General features: G+C 33.2%; 1 protein-coding gene and 5 non-coding genes across 8 annotated transcripts in view; 4 read left to right on the top strand and 2 right to left on the bottom strand.

The window, feature by feature from the left end:
* The window catches only part of LOC105458087, a 328,659-nt gene that overhangs the window by 140,048 nt on the left and 176,030 nt on the right, over positions 1-12,581 (top strand). The gene's annotated exons all lie outside the window — the stretch shown is intronic.
* Trnad-guc lies at positions 2,614-2,685 on the bottom strand. The gene has a single exon. It is a non-coding gene; the product is annotated as a tRNA-Asp (tRNA).
* Positions 3,083-3,154, top strand: Trnad-guc. The gene has a single exon. It is a non-coding gene; the product is annotated as a tRNA-Asp (tRNA).
* On the top strand, positions 9,944-10,017 carry Trnai-aau. Its single transcript has one exon. It is a non-coding gene; the product is annotated as a tRNA-Ile (tRNA).
* Positions 10,749-10,820, bottom strand: Trnae-uuc. Its single transcript has one exon. It is a non-coding gene; the product is annotated as a tRNA-Glu (tRNA).
* Trnar-acg lies at positions 11,155-11,227 on the top strand. The gene has a single exon. It is a non-coding gene; the product is annotated as a tRNA-Arg (tRNA).

The raw sequence follows: 12,581 nt of genomic DNA, 5'->3' as shown, positions 1-12,581 counted from the left end.
ATCCTGCAGTAGCAAGAATGTTGCATCCAATGAAGCTTTTCTTTGATTTAAATGCAAAAAAAATCTACATATACATATTTTTTGAATGTATTATATATTTACGTATATATTTACTTCTCTCTTATTAAATAGTTTATGAAGTTTGATTAGAATTTTTTAAATTATTTTTGCAAACTTTTATATGTAGATTTTGTTTGCATTTATTTGCATTTAGTAAAAATATTATCTTTCAATTCTTTCAAGATAAATAAATTGAGTACAGCGGTGACTTTGTTGCAATATTCTCAATATTTTCGACAAAATTAATACACTTATTAATATAATATATTTAAACACACAATGTTTCAAGAAGATATATATATATATATATATATATATATATCTCTTACTAATATTCTTACTAATTTAATAAAAAATTTTTATTAAGTAAATATCCGTTATCATCAGAATTCTAGCGGTATCGAAATGTGAAGAAACTGATTTCGATATTGTGAAATACCTGAGGGCATATAAAATAATGCATGGTCGTTACGCGCGGAGTGTGAATATTTTATTCACAATGGCGTTTTAAAGCGTCAAACGCGATGCGGGTGCACGTCGATTGATCATTCTCTGATTCAACCATCGACGAAATATTCGGTTTCGATGCGTTGCTGATACGATATAGCGGCATCAAAAGCAACCGGGCCCGTGCATCGATCTAAATTACAAAATCGACTTTGCAGACAATCGATAGGTTTGTCGCTGCACACGGACTATTGACGAGTGATCACATACGCCCATCCTAATATCAGATTTAACGTTGGCATGGGGGAAGACAAACAGCCCTCGTATTGGATGATGAAACGCGGGACGCGACAAACATATGGCTCCGAAATACCGCTGTAATAACGGGATGTAAATTTACCGGGATAGACGAACGCGGCGTACCGCATTGCATCATGAAAATTCCACTCAGTTTGTTCCGAATGCGTTTTTAAGCGAACGTTCGCATACGCGGCGAGATATTTCACTCTCCGATCCATAAATTGTGAAAATTATAAATAAAAATTGGGTGAAAGCGTCGACAGTTTATGAGAGCGTTTTAAATTATATATTATATCTTTGTGTGCTGATAAATATGATGGTTTTATCCCTAATTGTACATTTCATATACATGTATATATATATATATATATACATGTATGTATGTAGTATACATATTGTACAATTGATTTGTAATTCCTTACAATATTGCTTTATGCCGTTTTATTTGAAGAGATATTAAATTTAAAGAGAGATTCTATTTATATGCGTACATGTAGATTTGAATAAAGATTAATTATGTTTGTTATGTCAAAAAATCAGCATGTTTATATTGAGAATTTAAATTCAGGTGCTTTTAAATAAAATTTTTGTAGACAGGCGGTATATCTTGTGAAGCAATCAAATCGCCTCTGTATATTTTGCATTCAATGTGCTTGTTTGATATTACACGAATAATACATAAATCAGACATTTTTATATTGAAATTATATTTTCTGACTTCGTGCAACGCTTTGTCATGAAAATGTTAAAAAGTACGGCAAGAGAGAATAAGAGAACGAGAGAGAGAAAGAGAGAAGAGAGAGAGAGAGAGAGAGAGAGAGAGAGAGAGAGAGAGAGAGGCCGACAATATATTAATCGAGTAAAATAGTTTAGCTCATTTTCGCTGTTTCCGAGCGAGATTTACCGGTTTCGCAAACTGGCATCACAACAATCATTAGTTAAGCGACAAAATAGTTTATAGCCCCAACGAGCGTCGCACTAACGAACCGATAAACATATCACCGGCAGTTTCGTAACTGGACAGCATAAACGCTCAAATGCGAGCGCGGCACACAAGACGAGAACGAGAAATGATTCGCGCCGCGATTCCGCGGCTATGACTGTTCGGGACTACTGTTAACGACAATCTCCTCTTATGAACATCGTGTCCCTTTGTTTTTACGAGCAGTGCGGCCGGTACGACCGGCGAGTTTCATTCGCGTTTAATGCGCGACTCACGACGCGCGATTCCGACGTCCGACCGGTCATTTAATCTGCCTTTCTTGCAGAGGATTGCAATGACGTGACCGCGATTCAATAAAACACAAGTAATGTAAGTACGAAAAACGCGTTTAATTAGACACTCTCTGCATTGTTGAGATTATGCGAATTATCGTGAATTGCATACATTATATCTCTCTTTATTTATCAAGAAATTTGGGGAATTTTTCTCAGCACCTACAAAAAAATTTGTTTCAAACTTGTAATGATTGTATATGCTCTAAATACTATTGTTGCAGCGCTCTTTATTGTGTGAAATTAATCTCGAATGCGATAATTTTCTTCTTAATTAGACAATTTTAATTGGCTATATGAATATTATAGGAAAAGATATTTGCATAATTATTACAAATAGACGGAATACATTTCGAAAGAATAATGTGCATAATTTAAAAGCACGGTTGTACAAAAAACGTTTCAAAATTGCACGATTCTTGTCTGTCTAATTTAACAATTGCAAATAAAATTAGATGAACTAGATGAAAATGTAATAGATTAACGTTGCCTGCAAAATATGTATTTTTGAAATTGGAAAAAAAAGAATATCTCCCCGGCGGGGAATCGAACCCCGGTCTCCCGCGTGACAGGCGGGGATACTTACCACTATACTACCGAGGACTTGTGGAAGATTCTTCCATTATTATAGTCTTCAGGTAGTGAGATCTTTCCCTATAATCTTACAAAGTATACAAACATGTATATGTGCACATATATAAATTAAAATTAAAATTGGAAAAATATATACATACAGTTTATATACATATTAATATTAGAAAGATACTTGCTTAATTTTTTACTTTGTTTTTTCTAGATTTTTTTTAGACTTAAAATTAAATTTTAAAGAGCATTAAACTGTTTGTTTATAGATATCGAAGTTTATTTTATAATTTTTTGTTTATTTAAATATCATTTTTTTATAATTATTATTTATAAAAAGTTGAAATAATATTAAACTGAAATAGGAATAGCTAGATATAATGGAAGACTACAATAACAGAAGAGGCAACGCAGCAAGTCCTCGGTAGTATAGTGGTCAGTATCCCCGCCTGTCACGCGGGAGACCGGGGTTCGATTCCCCGCCGGGGAGAATTTTTTTTAAATATAAGCAATACATATTTTGCAGTCAACATATCAATTTTTTGTTTTTTGTTTTTAATTTCTTGCTTATGTTTGTGTATAAATATAATTTTTTTATATAAACTTTAAATATACGAGAAAAATTGAATGCAATTTTGTTAAATTCAATTAATGCATTTTACATTCCTCGTTGCATCAACAAAAATATGTTGTTCTTACATATGTTTTATAACGATGAATTTTAATAGCGTACCGTATAATCGGAAAGGTTGATATCGTAAAAGAATGGGAGGGAGGTACCAACTTCAACTGATATTTATTTATTCTCCCGATAATTTATATGCGTCATTTTGAAATTCGCCATTCCGAATTCGATGCGTCCGCTTTGAGATTTAAACGCTCCGTGGCCCGCTCTCGCGGGACCGGTCAGGCCCGTATACAACTCAAAAACTGAATTTATTGACTGGCGGGACCGATAAATTGTTTGGAGGTCCGTGGCAGGGCACAGTGGCGGACGTTATTGAGCTATTAAATTGTGATTACCCGCGTGTTATTGGGTGCGGCGACATGGAGACGGGACATTCTTCTTTGCTTCCATCCCGCTTTCCCTCTGCAACTACCTCTCTTCCCGCCCTTTTCCCCAACCCCTTCTCTTCACGACTACATCAATCGCATTCTGTCCTAAACACCGCAAGTACGAATGTGTGTCTCTTCTGTTACTCTTTTGTTCTCTTTTTTGTTCTCTTTTTTTCATCGATGGTGGTACCAATGGTGGTACGAACCTGTTTCTTTTTTTTTTTTACGAACCGCACCTGCATCGTCCACAGGGAGTCTCAAGATAAAGGTTAAAGACGATCTGCGAAAAAGGAGAGCCTGAAAATCTTCGGGGTTTTTTGTACACTTATCTGCTGCTGTGTCGAGATTTACGCAATGTATAAGATTACGTGTCTTAATTAAAGTACTTTACATGATCTTTTTGTTGTCATTTATATCAGTAATACGCAATTTTTTTAAACCATTTTCAGATATAGGCAAAATCTTGCAGATTACATGATGTTTATATAAAATAGAAAGTGAAATAGAAAGTAAAATAGAATGATTATATATTTTCGATTATATGAGTGGGCGGGTTGCAAACATTCACAAACGGTTGCATGCGGCCTACGGGCTGCAAATTGCGCAACACTAGTTTATCTATCTGGATTATCAGTATAATCTTCCTTTTGTATCTATATATTTGTTTAATTTAGATATTTTTTTACAAGTTTAGTTTCACAATATAAAGTTACATATTAATAAAAAGAGTCTAGAAATAGTTTTGACGAAAGTCTAATTTAGTCTTTAGTCTAATTAGTGAATGATGTTCTTTCTTTGTCATTTTATTTTATATAAAAATAAAAAAATTTGAAGATAATTAAGGAAGCTAAAAAATTCATTTAATATGTAAATTTTATAAAAGTGCTTTATGCTATTTATAACTGCCAAAATCGCAAAAGAGGAAGCACCTCTTTCACGACGCTAGCGAGCGTTTGAAGGGAAAAAAATGAGAGGCTCCATGGCGAAATAGAAAATTCGTGCTCGGCGTGCGTGCCGACGATAGTTAACGGCCATAATTGCGGTCTACATATGCATGCTGGATGCGCCGCTGCCGGGACTGACTGTTCCATATTCAACGGTTAAGTGTGATGTACGAGTTTTGAATGTCGCGGCATATCAAATAGGTGTAATCGCACGTAGTGCATCCCTCCCTTTTGTCCCCTTTCCGCACCTTCTACTCTTGCTTTCACGATGAATTTCGCGCAATTAACTAAGCACGCACATTTCGATCGCGTACCTATATTACCAACGCAGGCCAATTCTGTATGAGGGATTATCTATCAGTTCCATCCCAGGTAAAACAGACGTTAAATATGATAATAACATTAGTAACGTCATTATGATTTTTGTGTTCTACCTCAAATGCTAATTCGAAGTCGAGGAAAGACAAAAAATAATAATGGTGAAGAACTAATCTGACAATAATGTAACAATAAAATGTATATTATAACTAATGACACAATATAGCAATAAAAATATTTTTGCCAAAGAGAAACATTTTATTTCCAATATATCAAAAATATATTCTGAAGGGACACGCGATAAGCCTTAGACATACTGTTAATCATCGAAACGTCAACAAAATAAATCTTCCGCTTTCGTATGCACCATGAATCTTCATAATCACCGTTATCACATTGCGAACGTCGGCCTTCGTGTCGGCCGTGAATAATAACGAGTGTTGTTGCGGATCATCTGACGCGCATCTAATGATTCTCGTCGGTAATAGGCGCCGCAGGAGAGCAGAAGGGGCCGAAACATCGGGGAAAACATAATTGCACCCGTAAGAATTCTCTCGGGAGTGGAAAGCGTCTCGACGAGACGTCGTCTCTAACTGGGGAAGCACCTAGTCGGTCGTGCTTGTCCGTAATAAGCCGTAATATCGAGGATAAATTTAAGGTCACATGATAGACGCCGTTTTTTGAAATACGTCGCTGTTGCACGCGAGTGCTCCGTGAAATCAGTCGGTGCACGCTGCCGCGCTCTTTTGAAGGCCGCAGGTTGCGCAGAAGAGGATACATCGTAAATTCGTCTTAATTACGTTCGCTTTCAACGATAATACAGTCCGACAAGTCTTGCTATCGAAGATAATTTTGTTATCACTTATCATACCATTCAACTGATATGAGTTTTTTTTTGCTATTATGAAATGTGATAACACTCGTGCTGACTATTTATTTTACACAAGAAATTTTGATGTACAAGCCTGTCAAATTTTAGATAAACAGCTAGGTACTATTTCTATAGATATTATTTCTATATGTAATGCGTATCAGTTATCGAACGAACAGTATGTATTTAAGTTTCAAAAATTCATTATTTAATATTGATAGATAACTACAAAACGTAATCAATATATGCGAGAAGTGGACAATTCATTTTGCGCCATGTATTTTATTTATAAATAAATATAAATTGGATACTGAAATTGGATGAATCTGTTTCGGATGAATTAATTTTCATAATGAAGTACCTTAATTTTAAAAAAGTATCACACACACAAAACTAAATTTAACAAATATAGAAATTACATACGCGATTGATGCTTATTATCTACGTCTATCTCTGTTTACTAATTGTAAGTTTAAGTAATGTGTGGGATATGTAATTGTAAGAAAGGGGTGTCATCGTAAAGTTGAATCGTATACACACTTTTACGATATATGTATACATGTAGGTATTTATACACGTGATAATCGTATATCTTTTGATCTTTTGTGTCGCGTTCGTTTCTCTGCATTTACAGCAAATGCTATTATTGCTTATTAAGGAAATAATTACACGTTGCCTTACGTGATCACGTACTTCACGATCAATTATTACGTTCGATGAAACGACAATCTTAAATATCCTCCGTCGAAATTTTGTAAAAATAATGCGAAGTATTTCTGAAAGGGAATGTCTCGGAACTCACGAATTTTCGGTACATCTAATTGATATTAATAATCTCTCGTTAATTAATTATACCTGTCTAGTTTGCATCTTGCTAAAACGGACCATGCGTTGGAATAATTCGCACGGTTGCACGCGCTATAATTCAGCCAGAGCAGCGCAAGAAAAATTTGTTCCGCACTGTGAAAACTCGCGGTCTGTGAATAATTACCTCTTGCGATTGAAAAAATCGTGCTCTTCCGGCAATTTTTTATTCAACGATTTTAATATACAGTGAAATGATAATACTTGCAATGCATCAGTTCTGCCTAATCACTTCTCACTGAACAATTTAATCTTAGCGATATTACTTAAAGCTTAATTTTAATCCGGTATTAGGAACACAGTGAATTCCGTGAAGTTTAATAGCAACGTTTTTATCAATGCCTTTCGCGAAAGTCGCACTGAGATGTAGGTAAGGACTTTTTTTGTATCGTCAGAAATTCGTGTCGCGATTCCAGAAACGGATTTCACAGCTGAGAATCATGGTGGACGGAAGGCGGAGAAGAGCAAGGTGGAAGGTTGCCACCCAAGTAGCGGCATTTGTCGCTGATTGTTCGGGGACCGTTGAGGTCCGCACACTCTTCGATTCCCTTCACCTTCTCGACAATTCCGATCGACCCGTCTGCTCGACCAGGCTATATACGAAATGCGATGGTAGAAAAGCAGGTACCGTCGTTAATTATCTCTTGCTTCACCCGTACTTTTTATTTTTCCCCTAAGACGAATTTACGATATACGTCGTACATTTAGTCTCTTTAGTTAAAAATAACATCTGATTTGTTCTGTATTTTATTTAGTACAGATTTAAATTTATCTTAAAAAAAAATTGTCCATTTTAATATTAAAATAATATGCATAAAATGAATAGGATTGGAGTGAGACTAATTAAAACTACAATGTTTTGCTTTAGGAAGAAAATAACAATGAAATATATTTTTCGTCAAATTTTTTTTATATTTTCGTAAAGATAACAGGTTGAACGTGTTTTTTCTTTTTTTTGTTTCACGTCAGTTGAGTTCGATTTCATCCCCTGCGGAATATATACATACATACATACATACATACAAACACACACACACACACACACACACACGCGCGCGCGCGCGCGCGCGTGTGTGTGTGTGTGTGTGTATGTGTGTGTGTATAAGTTAAATCGAGATATGCGACGGGCTTCAATTTAGTCTCGGCTAGTCGGGATTGAGCCCAAAAACGACAGTTTTACGATGTAACTGGGACATGCTGCGAGCATCGAGTCGATGGCAAACATGGTCAGTTTGTCCGATCGCTTTTGCTCGACCATTTTATGGCGATTTACTCACGCAAATGAAAATACTTCGTTTGAACTTCGCGACAGTGACGCGTATTTTTTTTTTCATTGCCACTGGGATACTTTGAAATGTTACTAAACTATTTGTTATCCAGCACTTTACATTGTTAGCGCGTGCTGAAAAAAAGAGTTTTGATGAAAAAATGCGTTTTTCTCCGAAATTTTATTACTTTTATCGAAAAAAATACCGGCTAATTAAAAACCGTTTTATATTGTTATGTTAATCCTGTGGTCCTGTTTTCCATACATAATTGGAAAACTTTACAACAAACTTATCTGGCGTAAGACAAGGAAAAATATACCTGGAACGAGACGTCTATTGATAAAATTTTTTACTTGCACAATAATTCTGTGAAAATTTAAATCGAATTTTATACACTATTATCTCTAAAAAGTGAGAAGAACTTTGATGAAGATATACGAATTCTGAAATAATTCTATCAACAACTGCATATATAATTCAAATAAAATTTTCCGTCTGTGTAGGATATTTTATTTGCTAATAATATTCTTACTGAATTGTATAGCTATTACTGTAGTCACCAGAATAACTTTTATTTTATATGGTAACACTTCCTTCATAAAATATCTTAATAAAATAAAATATCTTTTGTCTAATCGTATCTGCTATAAATTTTTTATGGACGATCGACTCGTGCCCACAGCCACGTTTCTTTACTCGCCGTAACCGTTAAAGTTCATACACGTTACTCTTTCTTCTTTCTGAAGCTCTGCCAGACGGTAGCAGATTGCTGGGCGCAGGTATGAAGGTAAAAGAAAGGAAAGTTTGCTGACGCCGTGGTAGGGTCATGCAGGACACCTGCAGCGGCTTAATACTTTATGATAGCCTGTAGACTTACTTCATGACGATATTTTTTGTCAGAGGGAGAGGGAAAGAGAAAGGGAGAGCCGCAGAATTATTAGGGTTGTACGAGACAGCAAAAACGCCGTGCAGTTATCGGACTTGCCAGCGTCACTCCGTAAATTTGGTATCGCTGAAAAGTCAATGTTATTATAGAAAAAGACATGGTGTGCACAATTACAGTGCTGTAAGATATCCAAGGAAACAATATAATGAAATTAAAGTACCTCTTTTAATGCCTGGTATATAGATTTTGTAATACTAGTTTAATGATTTCTAGTTTTTGTTTAGAAAATATTGCACTGAAAATAATTGTTTTGTTAAAATATATTAAAAAATTCTAAGTAGCCAGAAACAAGACTTTTGCATAATTGATACAGTTTAACTTAAATGTTCGCCGTATTTTTTTCGTATTCTATTCAATATTATTCTTCTTTTACATGTGTGAATTTCTTCCGATTTCCGTTAAATATTAGCCATTTCTTCATCCGACAACGTCCAATAATGATCGTTATTATTATGCAGTATTTCCATGTATCGATTAATCCAACAGCGTACGATTGTTATTGCGCATCACATTTGATATAATATTTACACATTGCTTTGCTTCGAATATAAACCCATTCCTTTAAACTAGAGTGTACAATTAATTGATATTTAACAATTTCTTACTAGATTGTTTCAATAAAATTTGCACAATAAATTAGAAATATTAAATTTAATCTTAGAAATAAGATATCAAAACACTGTAAATATTTTAAATCTGTGTCATTTTATATCAAATTCATTTCTATATACATACATTATATTTAATATATCTTTTTTAATTATTTTGATTTTATTTGATCTGTATGTACATAGTTACATACATACACACATACACATCTAATTTAAAGAAAATTAAATTGAATTATCTATTTTTAAAAATAAAGAAATTAAAAATTAACTTTTTTTTTAGTAAAAATAATTATATTAAAAATTATTTCTATTATTGAAATATACATATATAGATATATATAAATATATATAAGAACCTGAGAGGATGGTTAGGAATCTGTGAGAATAAAACTTATCGAGTTGGCCCATTAGCTCAGTTGGTTAGAGCGTCGTGCTAATAACGCGAAGGTCGCGGGTTCGATCCCCTCATGGGCCAAATTTTTTTTATGGAAAATTGTTATGCTTACAGTTTAGAATTATAAAATAATTTTTTTAATTATTTACATTTGAATACATTATCATTAAAAATTAAATTTAAAGTAATGTCGGCAAATTTTTTAATTAATATGCTAATTTAATATTCTTCCACTGCTTAAAAGAAGTGTATTCCACTTTGAATTTTTTTTTTGTTTCTTCCACATTTATGTTTTTTTTCCTTATTGTGCCGCGACTACGTGCGCGACTTATCAAGCCGAAAAAAGTTCGACCAACGGTGGTCACGGTGCTCTGAACTTCGGAAGAAGTACGTGCTTGTGGTCGTGCAAAAAGCAGTGCACGAGGAGAAGGAAGAATTTGAGTTTCGGCTGAGTATGGAGCAAGTTTTGGAACGACCCAGAACTCTAATTGAGTAACTTTTTCCAGTTCGACGCGGCTTGTTTGGCGAGGCGTTAATGGGACCATTTTGGGACAGTCTCGGAGAATAGTAGACGTGGCTTTTGTAATAGGGAAAAGTTTTTTCGTTGAGAAAAGCAATAGCCGGTATACCTTATTTACTCTTCTTCGTTTCGCGACTGTGATGGTACCTATTGATCGTGCACAGAACCTTATCCGCGCGCTGTTGAATAAAATATTAAATGTCAAAAATAGTAATTTTGTAAGATTTACAAATATTAATATTTATTTATTTGTAAAAAATTTTATTGTGTATAAAATTCTTGAAAAAAAATTTTCCGGTACCGGGAATCGAACCCGAGCCTCCTGGGTGAAAGCCAGGTATCCTAGCCACTAGACCATACCGGATTCTTGTGAAAGTATCTTATAAATGAATTGAAGAACATGATATAACACTGCAAACGGTTTAAATTAGTTTTCAAATTTAAATCTTTGATTACTTTCCTTTTAATTATATAAATCACAATGTTACGCAATATAATGATTGAATATTGTTTCATTATCGGCGGGGTTAATTCTTGAATTTATTAAATGTTTAATGGATATATTACACGAAAATAATTTTTTGTGTAAAAACAACGTACAAACATATTTGATTTAATCTAATAAATATTTTTGTTATGTAAAATATAGATATTTAGATAGTATAGAAAACTGTGCACGTTCAATAGTGAGCTTCAATGGTCCTGTGGCGCAACGGATAACGCGTCTGACTACGGATCAGAAGATTCCAGGTTCGAATCCTGGCAGGATCGATTTGTTTTTTACAAAATTTATAAGTGAAAATCAGAATATGATCACGATAGAAAATTTATATGTGGTTTTAAGAAAAGTTTTTTGCATCTTTTTATTTGATTAAATGACGTGACATATGCAATTGCACAAGAAATATTAATAAATACATAAATTACATTAAAATTTTTTAAAGCAATATATTATTAGAATTGTTTTATTATTAATGTTATAATATATAATTATAAATATTATTAGAATTTTATAATTTCGGCGTAATTATATTTATAAATTCATAAACATATATTTAAATATAGTATGCTAAATATAAATACGTTACAAATTAAGCAATTTCATTTGATTTTTCGATCAGTATCGAATCTTTGCGAAGTTTAATGCATTTGAGAAAATTTATTTGAAGAAGAAAAATATATTATCCATTATATTGAGGCACAATATACAAATAAGAAACTTAAGAAGTTAGCAGCACGGTTAATTTTTTATATATCTCATTATTTTTGATAATTTGTGCAAAGATTATGATAAAAAAAATATGATAATATATGTTTTTATAGATGATTTAACGCAAATATATTTGTTGCCTTAAAAATATTTTGGACAATTTACGTTGCATTATTCAAGATTTTGCGTCATTTAGAAAAGAATAATATTAGATTATTTGTTTTTATCGTAAACTAGTTCTAAATTTGACGTGTGAAATAAATAAATAAATATTATATACATATGGGCTATTCCACGTGAAGCGAATCAGTCATCTCTCAGAAATTTTTTTAATTTTGCACAAAGGTAGTATTTTGGGAGATAGAATTTTGTGCCAAAGGATTTTTTTCTTATTGCAAAATTAATTGAGATATAAACAATTAAATATTAGACTACTTTATTTTTCAAAAATTCATAGCTCTGTTACTAATAATGCTAGCTAACTGCTTTTTTTTTTAAATACGCGAAAAATGTTCTAGTTTATGAGAAAAAATGAAGATTCCAAAAATGTTTTGTTTTCCATTGTTTATTTAACAATAAACTTTTCAACAATTTTTTTAACAATCGGGGAGAGAGTCGAAAAACCTGAAAAAATATTTTTTTTATATTTTCAGTTTTCCTACATCTTAGAAAAAAAACTCGAAAACGTGTTTTGCCTCGTTTTCGAAAAAAAAATTTTTTTAGTTCTTGATATGGGGAAAATCTGTCAACTCTCAGCGTGCGATTCTTACAAAACAGCCAAACTTACAAAATATCCCTACCATACTGCTAGTATGTTGTTCGCGGCCGCTTTTTGTATTGACTGGAAAGTTAAAACTTTATAAAATTTACTTTACAATATTTAACTTTCCAAACAATTTTATCACTGTCTCTTAT

The sequence above is a fragment of the Wasmannia auropunctata genome, unplaced genomic scaffold (assembly GCF_000956235.1).
Source record: "Wasmannia auropunctata unplaced genomic scaffold, wasmannia.A_1.0 LD334694.1, whole genome shotgun sequence".
Classification (NCBI taxonomy): domain Eukaryota; kingdom Metazoa; phylum Arthropoda; class Insecta; order Hymenoptera; family Formicidae; genus Wasmannia; species Wasmannia auropunctata.
Note: the sequence above shows the minus strand (reverse complement) of the source record. Positions and strands in the feature narration are given on the sequence as shown.